General features: G+C 44.9%; 1 long non-coding RNA gene across 2 annotated transcripts in view; it reads right to left on the reverse strand.

Annotated features, from left to right (window-relative positions):
- Positions 1–12,955: 12,955 nt before the first annotated feature.
- LOC307110765 overlaps positions 12,956–19,741 on the reverse strand; it is a 45,204-nt gene continuing 38,418 nt past the window's right edge. For both annotated transcript variants that reach the window (XR_013814486.1, XR_013814487.1), the window contains 3 exons: positions 19,522–19,671; positions 17,217–17,464; positions 12,956–13,721 (listed from right to left, as the gene is read on the reverse strand). This is a non-coding gene — a long non-coding RNA (uncharacterized lncRNA). The remainder of the gene's footprint in view (positions 13,722–17,216; positions 17,465–19,521; positions 19,672–19,741) is intronic.

Here is a 19,741-nt window from a genome sequence, read left to right on the forward strand (position 1 = left end):
GTGTATTTTTTGTGTGTGTGATCTTCAGCAGCTGTCTACGCCAGTTTCAGTGTGCAGAGGGCAGGTCTGTGACTATTTTCAGGACTGGTGGGTGTTGTATATGCTGGTGTGCAGTAGTGTTTGTACGATTTGGTGGTGTGTGTGTGGCTGTATTCTGCAAGATGGAAGAGTTAATTCTGTGTGGGTGTTGGAGTGTGGGGTTATGTATATGCAGGTAGTGTGGCATTACATGTGTATTTGGGACATAGGATTATATGCCTGGGAGGTACTACCCACCATGACCTGCCCAGTTAGGAATTTCTGATCAGGTCACCATGTGAGGTTACTTTCCGTGGACCCCTTTTTTCGCCCACATATTTCAATTTAAAAAATTATGCTCTCACTGTCAGTGTATGAGAATACCAATGACCATATTTTGGACAATTGTTGTTATACCTTTTATGTTTTGCCAAATTCCTGAGTATTAAATAATATCTCATTGTGGTTTTAATTTGCAGATCCTTAATTACTAGTGAGGTTAAACATGTTTTCATGTTTATAAGCCATTCATGAGGTTTTTTTCCCTATGAATTTGTGGTTGTGTAGTAAAGAATGTGATCTTTCCCCAAAAGAGGCCAGGCCTTTGCCATCAGCTTCTTAGAGGTATTCTCTAAGCCCCTGGAATGTCCCTCTGATTGGATTGAGTGTCATTGTTTGCCTGAGGGTCTTGGGTCATACCTGATGACTAATAATGTAACTTACAATGTCATTTATGGTAGTAGTTTTGAGTTATCATTTGAGTTTGGTATCAGGTTAGCTTTGGGGGGGTTGGGGGGGATCGGCTGGAGATTGAGGTCAGCCACGTGGGCAGTCAACTGTGGAGCCCCAGTAAAGACTCTGGACACCAGGGTTGCTTTTTAAAAAAATATGTTTTTATTGATTTTAGGGAGGAAGGGAGAAGGAGAGAGAGATAGAAACATCAACGATGAGAGAGAATCATTGGTGGGCTGCCTCCTACACAACCCCCCTCTGGGGATCGAGCATAAGACCCGGGTATATGCCCTGACCAGAAATGGAACTGTGACCTACAGGTTCATAGGTCAGTGCTCAACCACTGAGACACACTGGACGGGCTGGACTCCAGGGTTTGGGTGAGCGTCCCTGGTTGGCAATACTCCACACAGAATCATTGATGCTGGGAATACTTCACCATCCTGATTCTGAGAGGGCAACTGGGAGCCCCAAATCGGGCACTTTCTGGGACTGCTCTATGTGCTTTCCCTCGGCTCACTTAAATCTTTGAGATAAGTTCTTGGTTCCTTGTCACCTTATACCAGCTATCTTTTGTAGAAGCTACAGCATCTACCCACCAAGAGGTTACTGGGTCCATTCCTGCAACTGACTGGGTCCTGTCATGAAAGCTATGGGGGCTTGATCCCCAGTAGGGGGCGTGCAGGAGGCAGCCAATCAATGTTTCTATATCTCACTCCCTCTCTCTTCCTCTCTCTAAAAAAAAAATAAAAATCAATAAAAACATATTTAAAAAGTGAGCTTAGACGCCACCTCCTCTGAGAAGCCTTCCCAGATATACTCTCCCCTCGCTTTTCTGGCGCAGGTATCCCCAGCACATGCTTTCCTCTCTTACAAACCCTTCACCTGATCGGAATGAGCTGTTTGCTTCTGGCTCTCAGAGTAGAGGATGTGCTGGGAGGGCAGGGCTGTGTCTGTCTTCTATCACCACCTCCCGGAGCGCCCAGCACAGTGGTTATCACTAGCGAGAGCTCAATAATGTTTGTGGAGATGAATGATCTGAGTTCGAGTTCTCTTACTGGCATCTCAGAGCCAAGTTCTTCCCACCTAAACCGCAGATTAGCAGCTTACCTGGAGCTGACTAAGCTCTATTAATTATAAAGAATTGTGCTAAGGGCAGGGAATGTGGACCACATAATGGTGAATAAAACATCAAACTCTTCAACTAACTACACTCCCAGCCACTTTACGCGCAATAGCTAAGTATACAAGGAAGTACAAGGTGCTGTTAAAATACAGCGAGGGGAGCATTTACTCCTGCTCGAAGAGCTATTAAGAGCCCCTTTGAGTTGGGCTTCAAATGAAACCAAGATTTCATCAATGAAAGGACATAAACCATTCAAAGTCATGAAGATGAGGTATGAAAGTATATTAGCTTAAGCAGTTGTTTTATTCCGATCACAAAAATAAAATGTATTATGTATAAAACATATAAAAGCCATTTTTCTTCCATTCATTGGGGTTAGCACTGCAATATCTTTTAAAGTCTTTTTCATTACATACATACATACACACACACACACACACACACACACACACACACACACTCACACACACCACAGATCTTTATGTTTAGTACTTCGCAGCTTTCCATGTCATTACACCCCCGGAAAGGAATCTTTTAGGGTCTGGTGTATCTGGACTGCTTACAGGAATCATAAAAAACAGTCTGAGTTATTAACTTACCATTTGTTCCCCTAAGCATATAGATTCAAATGTAAAAATACATCATCAGTGTTTTCTACTTGAGATATGTCATGTGTAAGTTACCTGAGGATGTAACTTCTTCACCTCTTTTCATTCCCAATCTTTTATAAGTTTCTCTCTCAGGATCAACGTAGATTTCATGACAATACCCAGTCAGTTTGCAGAAAGAGAATATGTGGGATCTTTATAAGAAAAAAGTGAGAGAAAAGTAATTATAGTCTAACAATTTCAGTAAATATAACCTACACTTAGTGGTTCAAATCATATACTTGCTATGTCTGTTAGTTTTAATCTGTTAATTTTTCAATTTGTTATATATTTACCTCAATATGATGGTAAGATGACTGTCCAATCACTGTAAGGGTGGCATTTGCCTCCTTTAGGAGAAAACACACACATGTAAATACTATTAGAAATTATGTTTCCTACAACTTCCCCTTATCCATTCCATTCCAAAGCCATCTATAGGCTCTTAGAAGAATGGAGTAAATGGGAAAAGTGTGTGCGTCAAAGCAAAGCAATGTATGGTAAAATGTTTCATTTTGATGATCTTTTGCTAAGAAAGAACTTTAATATAGTCAATAATTCCCTACACTCCCCCCAAAAGTGTACTTTAAAAAAGAATAGCCCTCGCTGATGTGGCCCAGTTATCTGGGTGGTGTCCTATGCACCAAAGGCTGTGGGTTCAGTCCCTGCTAGGGGGCGTGCAGGAGGCAGCCTATCAATGTTTCACTCTCACATTGATGTTTCTCTCTTTCCCTTTCCCTTGCCCTCTCTCTAAAACAAATCAATAAAAATATTTTAGCAAAGAATAAAAATGATTAAACTAGTATTATTTAATCAGTTTTATTTTTTCACATCCCAATGGTAAGGTCTGGGGAAAACAGATCTGAGTTTTACAAAGGCTGCCCAATGGCTTCACTCGAAAGCTCACCTGGGGACAAATTTCTATGTATGTGCCTGACGAAAAACACATGTGATTGGTTGTCACAGGTATGTGGAATGTGCACCCCATTACAAATACAATTTTTCACCTTTAACATATATTAGTATTTTCCTATAATAAGCAACTATCTGGAGTGTTTTTATTACAAAACTAGGGGCCCAGTGCACGAATTCATGCACCTTGAAAGGAACTGTGGGCTGCGAGGCTGCGGTAGGCACAGGGGTGGGTCTTGGCCCATCCTCCGTGCTGCCACCCAGCCTCTCCCGCCATGGCCCCCCGGTCCCTTGTCTGCCTGCAGCCCCACTCCCACTACAGCCTCTCCCATGCGCTGACAGCGCCAGCCCCACTTGCACCCGCTGACAGCGTGGAGTGATTGGGGCCGGTGCAAGCAGCGGGTGCGAGCAGGGCTGGTGCCAGCAGCAGGCACAGTGCCAGGCAGGACCGCAGCGCACAGGAGCAAAGAATTTTCAGTAATCACCAGAGTCTTGCCCCGATGAGAGCAACCAGTGCCCCGCCTTGGTCTGGCACCCCACTCACCTGCTCCACCATCCTGCTGTGGCCAACACCCGCCATGTCCCACACACGCCCCCTGGTGGTCAGCACATATAATAGTGACTGGTTGTGCTGTTGTTCTGCCGTTCGGTCTATTGCATATTAGCCTTTTATTATATAGGATTAAGGAAAGAAATATTCATAATTGTCAGCATTTGTGTTTTTGGTCATTGTCATTCAACATTTGTGAATAGGCAGGTTACTAGGTAACATCAAAAGTATTACTGCGGTTAGTATGTTTATAAGCTGCAGTAACCAATATATGAAAACAGGAATAGATCTCTAATGTGTTCCTCCCTTTTAGGAGGTGCTGGAGAGGTGCGGGAAGGTGATAACCTGGGTCTCAGGCAGCTCCTCACCGACCCCCACTGCACTTCTTATAAATGTGGGTGACTTGCACAGGGTCCCCTGGGGCAGGGCACGCTGCTGTTCTCAGGAAACTTACTTGTAAGAAACTCTTGGGGATTTTGGCTAGATCTTCCACGTACTCCTTGCAGGTGTAACACAGGAAATGCTGAAACCCCAACTGGCAAAAAGAACAAGTTAGCGACGGACACCCTCCGGGTTCAGCAAAGACCAAGTGCTTCGTTTCGCACGACGCTAACCCAGCACCCAAGTTGGGTAGAAAAGGGTATTGCAGTGCCCAATGCGCTTTAAAGCTGGGCCGCACCCCGTCCCTGCGAGGCCTCCTTGCTTGCGGAGAAAAGGGCCTCAGCTTGGCAGCTAGTGGTCCCTTCCCCCTCTGAGAAGCAAGAGTCCGCCCCGCGTTCCGGACGCCCCTAGTGGGTGGCCATGGGAAGGGCCGGGCGGATACCGCCTTCGACCCAACACTCCAGGGCCCCGAAGTGTCTCCCAGCCGGGGCTGGGGAAGCAACCTCCACCCCAGCTGCTGAGAGAGGAGGGCTGAATTATGCAACATGTATCGCTTATGGAATGTTTATGTCAAAAGTACATAACCTGAGTAACCAGGAGGCAAAACAGATGGGTTACACCTGGCCTGGACTCTTCAAAAAGAGTCAATGTCATTGAAACAAACAAAAACAAAAATCTAAAAGGGGGAGAGGGGTGTGCTGTTTTTGATTAAAAGAACTAAAGGGACATAACAATAAATGGAAGAAAAATTAAGTTTCAGTTAAAATAAAAGGCCTAAGAGTGATTTGGGACAATGGGAAATTTGAAATGGACTATGTGAGATGATATGATGGAATTATTAATTTCTCAGTGGGAAAATGATATGATGGTTATTCAGGAAAATGATACTGAAATGCATACTGAGCCTTGAGGAGTGAAGTGTCATGATGTCTGCCACATATTTCCAAATGGTTCAGGGAGAGGAAACATGTACCTTTCAGATGAAGGTAGGGGTCAAGCCTCTATCGTAAGATCATTGTGAAGGGTAGGGGGAGTGATGAATGCAAAGGCTTCACACGGGGCTGGCAAGGCAAACTCTCACGAACACACCCTACTCAGTGCAGCACTTCCAGAGGCAGGTCCCAGGAGACAAAGACAGGGTGTCCTTAGTGGCCGGGTCTCCTCAGGCCTGTAACGAGGGCCACCATGAAGGAAAGGAGAGAATGACTGAGGGATGTCATTTCCTTCTAAAAGCAGCCCCTGCAGGGAGGAGAAAATGGCGGCAGAATAGACAGACGTGTTCTGAGCCTTGTCCCAGAGCAGAAAGAAGGAGCAGCTGAGGGTCGCACGGGGAGTGTTTGTTGGCAAGCTAAGGGACAGCTAAACTCCAGGAAAAGGTGGGGGACTGCTGGACGGGGTTCCCCTGACCGGGCAGCCCCCAATGCGGCTGCGTCCCCTCCCGGAGCTACAGGTTCGGACGGGGAAACCTCGCCATCTTGAAAGGGAAAGTGGATCTTATTGGAAGCCTGAAAATCCACAACTGCAGCAATCACTGAACAGCTGGGAGCCCCAGAACACCGGTCCCCAATCGGCAAAAACACGTGGATTCAAAGGAGCTCATCACTCCACCATGGAAAGGTCAGATTTCGCCGGGGATAAGGAGAGAGAGAGAACTACATAACCAGACATCCGGAGAAGAGAGACCATGGGGAGACAAAGAAACAGCCTGCATATGAAAGAAAAGCAGGCATCACCAGAAAAGGAAGTAAACGAATTAAAGGAAAGCAACCTATCAGAGAAAGAATTCAGAGAAATGGTCATAAGGTGGCTGAAAAGAATGGAAGACAAATTCGACATTATGAGTAAGAACCAAGAGGAAATGAAGAAGAACCAAGAAGAAATGAAAAATGACATTGCTGCTGTAAAGAACTCAATAGAAAGCATCAAGACTAGAAGAAGCAGAGGAGTGCATCAGTGAGCTAGAAGACAAGATGGGAAAAAATACCCAAGTAGAGCAGCTTCTAGAAAAAAAAATTAAAAAGCAGGAGGAGAGCCTAAGGCAGTGATGGCGAACCTATGACACACGTGTCAGCACTGACACGCATAGCCATTTCTGATGACACGCGGCCGCATGCCTAGGATGAAACATTTGCTGCTCCTGAGGATGAAACATTTGCGACTAGAGGCTTGGAGTTAGTTTTTCCCTCAAAGTGACACACTTCCAGAGTTATGCTCAGTTTTTTGATGAAGTTTGACACACCAAGCTCAAAAGGTTGCCCATCACTGGCCTAAGGGAACTTTGGGACAACACGAAACAAAACAACATCCACATAATAGGGGTTCCAGAAGGAAAGGAAACTGAGCAAGGAATAGAAAACCTGTTTGAAGAAATAATGACAGAAAACTTTCCTTATATAGGGAAGAAAAAACCCACACAAAAACAAGAAGCTCACAGAGTCCCAAGCAAAATGAACCCCAAAAGACCGACACCAAGGCACATTATATTTAAATTAGCAAACACCAATGACAAAGTAAGAATCTTAAAAGCAGCCAGAGAGAGATAGAAAGTTACATACAAAGGAACCCCCATCAGACTAGCAACTGATTTCTCAACAGAAACTCATCAGGCCAGAAGGGAATGGAATGAAATATACAAAGTCATGCAAAGGAAGGGTCTGAATCCAAGAATACTGTACCCAGCAAGGCTATCAATCAAAATTGAAGGTGAAATCAGGAGCTTCACAGACAAAAAAGGACTAAGGGAATTTATCACCACCAAACCAGCAATGCAAGAAATGCTAAAGGGTCTGCTGTAAAAAAAAAGAAATAGGAAGCGAAGAAGGAACACAGGGGTATAAAATAAAAATGGCAACAAATAAGTACCAATCAATAATAACTTTAAATGTAAATGGATTAAATACCCCAATCAAAAGACATAGGGTAATGGATTGGATAAGAAAATAAGACCCATATAACTTCTGTCTACAAGAAATCCACCTCAAAAAAAAAAAAAAAAAAAAAGACGCACACAGACAGGGTGAAGGGATGGAAAAAGGTTTTCCAGGCGAATGGAAATGAAAAAAAAAAAAGCTGGGGTAGCAATACTTATATCTGACAAATTAGATCTCAAAGTGAAGGACATAACAAGAGATAAGGAAGGCCACTTCATAATACTAAAGGGAGCAATCCAACAAGAAGAAATAACTCTGGTAAACATATACGCACCCAATACAGGAGCACCCAAATACATAAAAAAAAACTCCTGGAGGATATCAAGGGAGAGATTGACAGCAATGCAATCATAGTAGGAGACTTTAATACCCCACTATCACCATTGGACAAATCCTCTAAACAAAAAATCAGCAAAGAAACATCAATCCTAAAGGACTCACTAGACCAGATGGAATTAATTGACATCTTCAGAACATTTCACCCCAAAGCCACAGAATATACATTCTTCTCAAGTGCACATGGGTCATTTTCAAAGATAGGCCACATGCTGGGACATAGGCAAAGTCTCAAATTCAAGAAGATAGAAAAGTCTCAAATTCAAGAAGATAGAAATCATATCAAGCATCTTCTCAGATCACAGTGCCATAAAACTGGAAATCAACTACAATAAAAACAATCCAAATAAATCAAACACATGGAGACTAAACAGCATGCTATTAAACAATGACTGGGTCACCAGAGAGATCAAGGAAGAAATAAAAAACATCATGGCAACAAATGACAATGAAAACACAACAATCCAAAATCTATGGGACACAGTGAAAGCAGTCTTGAGAGGGAAGTTCATAGCTCTACAAGCCTACTGCAAAAAACAAGAAACAGTGGTAATAAATTACCTAATCCTACAACTCAAAGAGTTAGAAAAAGAGCAATAAGAAAAGCCTAGTGTAAGCCGAAGGAAGGAAATAATAAAGATCAGAGCAGAGATAAATGACATAGAGACCAAAGAAATAATACAAAAGATCAACAAAACCAAAAGCTGGTTCTTTGAAAGGATAAACAAGATTGATGAACCTCTAGCCAGGCTCACCAAGAAGCAAAGAGAGAGGACCCAAATAAACAAAATCAGAAATGAAAGAAGAGAAATAACAACCGACCCCGCCGAAATACAAAGGATTGTTTAAAAATAATACAAACAACTCTATTCCAACAAACTGGACAACCTCGAGGAAATGGACATATTCCTAGAAAAATATAACCTTCCAAAACTCAATCAGGAAGAATCTAAACAACTCAGTAGGCCAGTAACTATGGAAGAAATTGAAGCAGTCATCAAAAAGCTTCCGGCAAACAAAAGCCCGGGGCCAGACGGCTTCACAGGAGAGTTTTACCAAACATTCAAGGAAGAACTAAAACCTATCCTCAGACTATTCCAAAAAAATTCAAGAGGAAGCAACACTTCCAAGCTCCTTCTATGAAGCCAGCATCACCCTAATACCAAAACCAAATAAAGACAACACAATGAAAGAGAACTACAGGCCAATATCCCTCATGAACATAGATGCCAAAATCCTCAACAAAATTCTAGCAAATCGGCTCCAGCAGTACATCAGAAAGATCATACACCATGACCAAGTAGGATTTATCCCAGGAATGCAAGGATGGTACAATATCCGCAAATCTATAAATGTGATACATCACATAAAAAAATTGAGAGATAAAAATCACATACTCATATCAATTGATGCAGAAAAAGCATTTGACAAAATCCAACACCCTTTCCTGATAAAAACTCTCAACAAGGTGGGAATAGAAGGATCATACCTCAATATAATAAAAGCTATATATGATAAACCCACAGCAAACATCATACTCAATGGGCAAAAACTAAAACCATTTCCCCTAAGAACAGGAACAAGACAGCGATGCCCACTCTCACCACTCCTGTTTGACATAGTACTGGAAGTATTAGCCATTGCAGTTAGACAGGAAGAAGAAATAAAAGGCATCCAAATTGGAAAAGAAGTAAAGCTGTCCTTATTTGCAGATGACATGATATTCTACATAAAATACCCAAAAGACTCCATCAAAAAACTAAGAGGCTTAATATATGAATTCAGCAATGTAGCAGGATACAAAATTAACACCAAGATATCTATGGCCTTTCTATACACCAATAGTGAACTTACAGAAAGAGAGACTAAAAAAGCAATCCCATTTACCATCGCACCAAAAAAATTAAGATACCTAGGAATAAACTTAACTAAGGAGGTAAAAGACCTATACGCAGAAAACTACAGGACACTGAAAAAAGAGATAGAGGAAAACGTAAACAGATGGAAGAACATACCATGTTCATGGATTGGTAGAATCAACATCATTAAAATGTCCATACTACCCAAAGCAAAATATAGATTCAATGCATTCCCCATTAAAATACCAACGGCATATTTCACAGACCTAGAAAGAACTCTCCAAAAATTCATCTGGAATAAAAAAAGACCCCGAATAGCCACAGCAATCCTGAGAAAGAAGAATAAAGTAGGAGGGATCTCCATACCAGATTTCAAGCTGTATTACAAAGCCACAGTTCTCAAAACAGCCTGGTACTGGCACAAAAAAACAGACATATAGACCAATGGAATAGAATAGAGAATCCAGATATCAACCCAAACCACTGTGGTCAATTAATATTCGACAAAGGAGGCATGAACATACAATGGAGTCTAGATAGTCTCTTCAATAAATGGTGTTGGGAAAATTGGACAGATACATGCAAAAAAATGAAACTAGATCACCAACTCACACCATACACAAAAGTAAACTCAAAATGGATACAGGACTTAAAACATAAGATGGAAAACCATAAAAATACTAGAGGAATCCACAGGCAGCAAAGTCTCAGACATATGCTGAAAGAACTTCTTCACTGATACTGCCCCTAGGGCAATGGAAGCTAAAGAGAAGATAAACAAATGGGACTACATCAAAATAAAAAGCTTTTTTACAGCAAAAGAAACCATCAGCAAAACAACAAGAAAGCCCACTGTATGGGAGAACATATTTGCAAATGTTATCATTGATAAAGGTTTAATCTCCAACATCTACAGGCAGCTTATACAACTTAATAAAAGGAAGATAAATGATCCAATAAAAAAATGGGCAATGGACCTAAATAGAATCTTTTCGAAAGAAGACAGAAGGAAGGCCAAGAGACACATGAAAACATGCTCAAAGTCACTAATTATCCGAGAGATGCAAATCAAAACGACAATGTGGTACCATCTCACACCTGTCAGAATGGCTATCATCAACAAATCAACAAACGACAAGTGTTGGCGAGGATGTGGAGAAAAAGGAACCCTCGTGCACTGCTGGTGGGAATGCAGACTGGTGCAGCCACTGTGGAGAACAGTATGGAGTTTCCTCAAAAAACTGAAAATGGAACTCCCATTTGACCCAGTGATCCCACTCCTAGGAATATATCCTAAGAAACTAGAAACACCAATCAGAAAGGATATATGCACCCGTATGTTCATAGCAGCACAATTCACCATAGCTAAGATTTGGAAACAGCCTAGGTGCCCGTCAGCAGATGACTGGATCAGAAAACTATGGTACATCTACACAATGGAATACTATGCTGCCATAAAAAAGAAGGAATTCTTACCATTTGCAGCAACCTGGATGGAATTGGAGAACATTATGCTAAGTGAAACAAGCCAGTCAACGAAAGAAAAATTCCACATGATCTCACTCATTTATGGATAATAAAGAACATTATAAACTGATGAACAAAAGGATAGATACAGAGACAGTAAAGCATCAAACAGACTGTCAAATTACAGCGGGAAGGTTAGGGAGAGGTGGGGGAGATAAGAGATCAACCGAAGGACTTGTATGCATGTATATAAGCATAACCAATGGACGCAAAACTCTGGGGGATGAGGGCATGTATGGGAGTGGGGTGGGGGGGCAATGGTAATATATGTACACATATAATACCTTAATAAAAAAATGAAAAAATAAAAATAAAAAATAAAATAAAAGCAGCCCCTGCACCCCTCGGTCAGAGACAGTGTGGATGAAAAGAATACTTACAGGTTGAATTCTGGACTCAGGTAAGGATTCTAACTAACAATCCTATATAATAAAGAGCTAATTTGCAAATAGTCATCATGCCCTCACACCCTCATGCTGTAAAGGCTCAGACACTCAACACTAGGGAGAGAGGAATGGGGACCAGCCAGGCAAAATGAGCTCGTGAGAGAAGAACAGGGACCAGCCAGGCACAAATGAGCTCGCAAGAGAGGAAAGGGGACCAGCCAGGCTGAGGCCTGGCAGAGGGACAAGCCACATGCCCCACAGTCCCCGACGCCAGTGGCTGCACCTGTGCCTGCAGCCCGGGAGAGGATCAACCCGCACACCCCACAGTCTCCACGGTCTCGGGCGCCTGCGCCTGTGGCCCAGGAGAGGGACAAACCACCCACTCCACGGTCCCGGGCACCAGCATGCTGCAGCTGCAGCCCAGGCGAAGCCAGCCCGGGTCCTGGGTGCTTGTAGCTGGCCAGAGGGAGGGAAGCCTGGGTCCCGGGTGAGGGGTGAGGCAGAGGCAGTTAGGGGTGATCAGACCAGCAGTGGAGCAGTTAGGGACAATCAGGCAGGCAGGCAGAGGGGTTAGGGGTGATCAGGCAGGCAGGCAGGTGAGTGGTCCCGGATTGGAAAGGGTGCAGGGTACTTTGCAGTGGTCCCGGATTGGAAAGGGTGCAGGGTCCAATCCAGTGGTCCCAGATTGGAAAGGGTGCAGGCTGGGCAGTCGGACATCCCCTGAGGGGTCCCGGATTGTAAAGGGTGCAGGCTGGGCTGAGGGACATCCCCCCTTGCCCCTGTGCACGAATTTTGTGCACCAGGCCTTTATAATAATAAAAGCCTAATATGTTAATTGGACTGGACATTCTTCCAGACGAAGCTGCGGCAGTGGGGGCCGAGGCAGAGGGCCCTGGCCACAGCGCCGAGGAAGAGGAAGCCGCCGCAGCGGCTGGGGCCAACCCCTTGCACGAATTTCGTGCATCAGGCCTCTAGTCTCATTATAACCAAAGTAAAGGAATATTGCCCTGTGGTATTTAAATGACTCCCACAGACATTTTATTCTCACTCAGATGCTCCTTAATTTTCACTCACAGGGTCATTTTATTCCCACATATTTTAAAAATTAAAAATGTTTAACTTATTGGGAATGCCCTCCAGTTGGAAGGCTGTTTCCCAGGGTGGGATCCCTTTCATGTGCCTGAGCCCGAGGTGCCCTCCTTGCCCAAGCGTTCACATCCTCCTGCCTCAGGGCCATCACAGGTTTGGGGTGAAGCTCTGCAGAGGGGGAGCCCCAGCAGGCCCAGTCTGGCCACACATATGTGCAGCATCTTGAAACCTGGGGCCTGGAAGGAGGTCATAAGAGCTCAGGACAACAAAAGGCAGGGGCTCACAGGTCAGTCCTGGTCCCTAAGAAATCTGATGTAAAATCCAACCTACTCAGATGATAACAGATACAAGACAGAGAAACGGGGAGGGGAAACCGGGATGATATAGTGTTCCCTTACCCAAACAAACCCAAATTTCCACAAACCAGGTTGTTTATTTAAAAGGAAAAAAATTCCAGGCAACTGATGGGATACTAATCCATATCTGCAAAGCCCAAATAGGTTGTTAGATATATGTTTTATCAAACAACTACTCAGCACAGAAGTTTTAAGCAAGTTAACCTGCAGTATAAGTAAATTCAGGAAGATAATATATGGCAGTTTTGAGAGCATAAAGTTTGGAATTCTTTAATCATGCACAAGATTCCTGGCGGTCTAGCTCCAACCTCTTTCGAGGGCCAGCTCCGCCATTCCCTAACAAGAGCTCCTTGGAGTGCTGGGCAGCCCGTTGTCCGTCAGGGAACTGCTTTTCCCTGGTCTGAGATGAGTTATGTACAGAAATGGAACGTTATTTGTCTTTCTCGGACTGGCTTCTTTCACTTAGCACAATACTGTTCGGGTCCATCTATGCTGCACAAAAGGTAAGATTTCCTTCTTTTGTATGACCATGTAGTATCCCATGTACCACAGCGTCTTTACCCACTCATCTACTGATGGGCACTTGGGCTGCTTCCAGATCTTGGCTGTTGTAAACAATCCTGCAATGAACATAGGGGTGCACATATTCTTTTGAATTAGTGTTTCAGGATTCTTAGAATCTATGCCCAGAAGTGGGATCACTAGGTCAAAAGGCAGTTCCATTTTTAGCTTTTTGAGGAAACTCCATACTGTTTTCCACAGGAGTCTGGAGGACGGATTGCTTGGGGCGATGGCTTGCGATGCAGTGAGCAGGTGATGTGTCATTGAATTGTACACTTGAATGCTAAACGGTTTTGCAAACGAATGTCATTCTAATAAATTCAATAAATAAAGAAAAAAGAAATAGGAAGTTAGACCTTTATATAACATGATTATTTTTCTAGTAATTCATTGTTGTTGGATTTAATAAAAGTATTGGTCTCAGCAGATTAGAAATTTAAGAAAACAAAAAAATATATATTCCCTCACCACAGGTGTCAGAGGCTTAAGAAGCACAGCCATAAACCACCCCCTGACCCACCTGGGACCCCTGACCCACCTGGGACCCTCTGGCCATTTTGTTGCTCCAAGCACGCTGTCCCCTTTCCCAGGGTTTCCTCCCATAGCACACCCACCGATTACAGAGGTTGTCAACCAGTGTCCACAGCAGGCACCCTGGTGGTGCCGCAAGAATTTCCAAAACACCCAGCACCTGACTGTTTAGTCGGGGCACTGACCTCTTTTCATTTAGATTGTCAAATAGATAAAATGACAGCAGCCAACACAATAGCCATCCGGTGTGAATGAATCAAACTTATACCTATTTTTTGTCTGATCAGCAAAAAAATAACATTTTCTGTTGTGCCACAGAATTTTAGTACTTAGTTTGTGTGCCACGAGATGAAAAAGGTTGGAAATTGCTGTCCTATTATATTAAACCTGGACCTGTCTCAACCAGCTTTCTAAGTGCTATTCCAAGTTGCAAAATTCCACTCATTTATTCAATCATGAAATGTTCACAAGAGGCTCACTATAAATTTTATATAGATTTTTAAAGCATAAATATCGTACAGTACTCTATCCCTCTTCATATGGCTATAAACATTTGATAACCAAATGTCATTTCAGATGACGATTTGCTGGATCATTTGGATGCTAATCCTAGTTTTTTATGTTTAAGGTTGACATCAAAATATAGGGACTGCCCTGGCAGGTGTAGCTCTGTGGTTAGAGCTTAGCCCTGGCATTGGGTTTGATTTCCGGTCAAGGGCACATATCTGGGTTGCAGGTTCAATCTCTGGCTGCGGGGAGGGAACTAATGGATGTGTTTCCTTCACATCAATGTTTCTCTCTCTCTTTCTCACTCTCTTTCCCCTCCTCTGCCCCTTCCCTCCCTCCCACTCTCTAAAAAAATCAATGGAAAAATATCCTCCAGTGAGGATTAACAAATATTGATTTCACACTTTCCAGAAGTGTCCTACCAACTACTGCTAGCTTTTAGCCAAATTGGTATGGAATATGTTTTGGTTATATCAGACTGCAACCTCTAAATCAGACCTTCCATATAGATGGGGAAGGTTTGTGTAGGAAGCGGTTATAGGTTTAAGCCTCGGACTGACCTGTGGCAGGATCACAAACAAGTTCGTTTGGAGGGCAGACCCCTCCCAGCATAATTAAGCCTGATCCTGTAACTGATCCCTAGATCCTTCCTGGGTAGCTAGTGGGCTGTGGGAGGGGCAGCAAGTGCTGCCAAAACAAGTGAAACTTACAAGAACATTGTTAATTGCCTTGTTTGTCCCTGATTATAAATAAAGCCTCAGCTTTGCAATCTGGATCTGTTCTGTGGCCTCAGCCAGGCACAGAAAGGTTCACCCAGCCCCAGCTTTCAGATCTATCTCTCCTCTCTTTATTTCTAATATTTCTCAATCCCTGGCCGCCTCCACTTAGAACCGGTTCGTTCATCTCTCTTTCCGCGCGGGACGCGGAAAAGGGAGATCCCCGCCATGTTTGGCCCCCGCCGCATCAGGCCCCCGCAGTTTGTCCAAACCTGGAGCCACATAGATACTTGCTCCCCAAGATGGAAATTTATAGGGCAACTCACAACACAACAGACCAAAGAACAAAGCAAAGGGCAAGGAGTCCAGCTAAGAAGGCTTTGGGGAGGAGGGGCAGGGAGAGAAAGGGCTGCGCACAGCAGATGGCTGTGCCGATGGTGAGGGCCAACAGCGACGATCGACGTTTTGGTAAAAGCCTGTGTGAGCTCTTTCTGATTATTGGTTATTTCCATAGTTTTTGTTTAAAAGGAGACATTAGCCCAAACCCAAGCCAAAGCCCATTGTATTTATTTTCTCCAAAGCCAAAGGAAAAACTTGTGGGACCTGGATAGTCAAGGCCAATGGAATCACAAAGGCCTTGTAATCAGTACACCAGAATGGACAAAGGCCGCTCTGGGCATTTGCCTAAACGGGATGTCCAAGGACTCTGAGCCTGGGAATCCTAATCAGGACAAGACACCACGAGTGGGTGCAAAGACACACGGTAGACTATGCTCTTCAGTAGCCAATATGATTGATGTAACTATTGGCGTGAAGCCTTCTTTGTCTAAATAGTGTAAAAGTAGGTTACTGACCAGCTGGTTGGCTGGAGTCGGTGAAGAAGTCTGCTGGGAAGAGCAGCTGGGCAGGAGAGACAGGAGAAGCTGCTGAGCCGGAGAGCTCAGGTACCGCTATAATGTGAGGCGGTGAGTCTAGGAGGCAGCGTGCGGCTGCTCAGATAACAGCTGTGGGGATAGAGACTGATGCTGCTTTATGGGAAATATATACGTTCACCAGTCGGTGTCCGGCTGCCTGCCTGTATGGACTTTGCTGTGAGGACTGTCTTGTCTGATGGTTATGTGACCACTGGCTTCTGCAATGAAGACTCATTCTTATACACCCACAGGCTCTCATGGCTTCTCCGTCTAAGACCCGGCGTCCTAGACGGTCCAGCCCCAGGCAGAGGGCTCAGACCTGACATCTGTTACTAGTGAGCAGAGGATAAAGGAGGAACTTGGACTAAGTTCCCAACAGTTAGTACAGTGGGCAGGGTTCAGGCAGGAGCCAGCCCTGGCGTAGTTGAATGGGAGAACTTGGGAGAATACATGGACTCAGTCACTCAGAGCACCAGAGCTCGTGCAGGGCTCCTGCTGCTGCTCTGACAAAACTGCAGCACCCCATAGAACTTGCATCCCTGTGTCCTCAAAAAAAACAACAAAAAACAAACAACAAACAAAAACCCAATTCCAAAGACATGCGATTCTCTTGACACACAGCTAGCCCAGAATGGCCCCGCCCTGCAGCAGGAGCTGTGCTCCATATTCCTTAGGTGGTGGAGGGACACCGCATCCTCTGTTCTTTGTAGCAATTCTTGGGTCTAACATGAGGGAGGCGATTCAGATAATACAGCCCTCCCTCCGCCCAGCTGGATTCATAACCACACCCCCCTCAGTGACCCTACCCCCCTCCTCCCACCTCCTCTGTCTAGGATGGGGGCGAGGTGTGGGAGGAGACACACACGCACACGCACACGCACACGCACACACACACACACACACACACACACACACACACACGTAATAGGCACATAGACACTGGCAAAGGCCGATCTCCATGCGGACTAGGAACAGAAAGCAGCAGGATGTGACCCTCGGAGTTCATTCGGGAAGCTGCATTCACTTTCACTTTCGTAGGGAATTCTCAAGTCCTAGCCCCGTGGCTGTGTTTCTAATCAAATGTAACAAATAGTCACCATTGATTTAACAGAATGTGCCAAGTGCGAATGCTGAGCACCTTAAAGACGCGATGTCATTTTTTTCCTTGCAAAAATCTCATATAGCCGAAACCGGTTTGGCTCAGTGGATGGGGCGTCGGTCTGCGGACTGAGGGGTCCCAGGTTCGATTCCGGTCAAGGGCATGTACATTGGTTGCGGGCACATCCCCGGTGGGGGGTGTGCGGTGGGCGGCTGGTCGATGTTTCTCTCTCGTCGATGTTTCTCTCTCGTCGATGTTTCTAGCTCTCTGTCCCTCTCCCTTCCTCTCTGTAAAGAATCAATAAAATATATTTAAAAAAAAAATCTCATATAAATAGATACCATTTTCCCCCATTTTACAGGTGGAGAAACTGAACTGGGGTCTGAGTAGAACTGTGGCCTTTAAGTGGAAGCAGGATTCCTCCTTACTGTTTAACACGCGGGATTTTCCCTTCTTTGCTGAGCCCGCAGGTCCACCCCGTGTGGATCTGACCCAGGTGGTTACTGCTGCCAGCGTGTTTCACACACAGATCAGCTCCGTGTGGCACCGACTTGAGCAGCTATAGTCCATGGTCAGTTCTCCCCCGCATGCTGCCTCTATCCACCCCTTTCCCAGGTGCCACCAAACATCCTCCCTGCGTCCCTGCCAAGATAAGTTCTAGGTTTCTGGGTGCTTAGAAAAAAGATTTCATTACAGCAGGTACCACTGACTAGCATTGCTTGGACCTGAAACTCGGTCTCAGCCTAGAAGTTCCTCGGCCACCATTCATTTATTCTCAGGTCATCAGCAGGAGGGTTCTCAACTGCTCTCAGGTAGGGCCCTGCAGGGGTCTGGTATGTCATGGACATGCCCATGTGGGCTGCTCTGCGCTTCCCTGACCAGGATTTTGTGGGGTTTTCCATGAATACCAGTAATGGGGTGATGTATATTTTGGACAATGCCCTCAGTGACACAAACAGGAAGACCCCTGGCTTACCACTGGCTCTGCCAGGCCGCTTGGCAGTGCCAGGAGCTGATAACCGCCACTCGAATGAGCAAAGACATGGAAAAGCAAGAGGAGGAGAGGAGAAGAAAAAGACAGAGCTGGGGGGAGGGGGAAGAGGAGGAGGAGGAGAAGGAGGAGGGCGGGGAGGAGGAGGAGAGGACTAGGGGAGAAAGAGAAGTGTCACCCAGTGGGGGGGGAGGGAAAAGGAGGAAGAGGAGGAGGAGGAGGAGAAGGAGGAGGAGGAGAAGGAGGAGGAGGAGAAGGAGGAGGGGAAGGAGGAGGGGGAAGAGGAGGAGGGGGAGGAGAAGGAGGGGGAGGAGGAAGAGGGGAAGGAGGAAGAGAGGACTAGGGGAGAAAGAGAAGTGTCACCCAGTGGGGGGGGAGGGAAAAGGAGGAAGAGGAGGAGGAGGGGGAGGAGGAAGAGGGGGAGGAGGGGGAGGAGGAGGAGGGGAAGAGGGGAAGGAGGAAGAGGGGGAGGAGGAAGAGAGGACTAGGGGAGAAAGAGAAGTGTCACCCAGTCAGGGGAGGGAATAAGACCCTCCCCCCCCCCCCCCCCCGACAATTGCTGAGGTCTTCCCTTCCACACAGGAGGGGGAATGTTTCCAATAGTATAAACACAGATTTAAAAGATTCTTCCCTGTGTTTTTGTACAACAAGAAGAGCACTAAGGCACAGTTTGCTTACTCAGGATTGACCGGGAATTTGAAATGACTCTAACCTCACAGAATCCTGTGGTGAATGAAATGCACAGACATGCGCAGACAGGAGCACACTTAGGGGATGATGGGCTGCAGCAATAGGACCTAGGATATGATGCCACTGCACCTCTCTTTCCACCCTCAATGGGGGACACTTAAGAATTCCCTTCAATTTGAAAATTATCTGTTTGCAGTGTACACAGACAAATAATTTACAACCCAAATCACATGTCAGGGCTCAGCTCACATGTGGTTCTCTCCCTGAGGCTCCCTGATCACCCCAACCAGACGCGATCTCTCCAAGCTCCGGACACCTCGGTCGCTTATTCATTTCTCTCTTACAGCTCTGAGCACAGGCGAGTTCCATAGCGTGGATTTGCCTTCCATTACCATGTCTTAGAAAACTCACTTCCTTACTGAATCGCAGTGTTTCTCATCCACAGAATAGGGTTGTTCATGTGGGAAGAACAGATTTTTTAAAGGGCCATTTTATGACTGAGGTAACTAAGATTTAGAGAAGTTAAATAGATTGTGTAGAGCTAAAAAACTAATAAACAAAATGTTTCTAAAAACGTTTGTCTTTATGCTTTTCATTGTATCATACTTATCTCCTATAGCATTGAATCTGTGAGTTGTAGAAAAATGGTATTTCAATACACACCTGCTTCATGAGTCTCTTCCTTTCCAGTATAAGAGGAAGTCACCCGCCTAGAGAACTGGTTCTGTTGGTCTTGAAAATTGTTTTGTAAGCAGTCCATCAGCATGATGTAAACAGACTGTTGCATTGGAAGAACTTTGCAGAAACAGCCAACTAAAAGGAAGATAATTTAACATATAATTTAACATTCCTGCTTCAAGGGCATCAGTAAACGCTTTAAAGC

The sequence above is a fragment of the Cnephaeus nilssonii genome (assembly GCF_951640355.1).
Source record: "Cnephaeus nilssonii genome assembly, chromosome: 14".
Classification (NCBI taxonomy): domain Eukaryota; kingdom Metazoa; phylum Chordata; class Mammalia; order Chiroptera; family Vespertilionidae; genus Cnephaeus; species Cnephaeus nilssonii.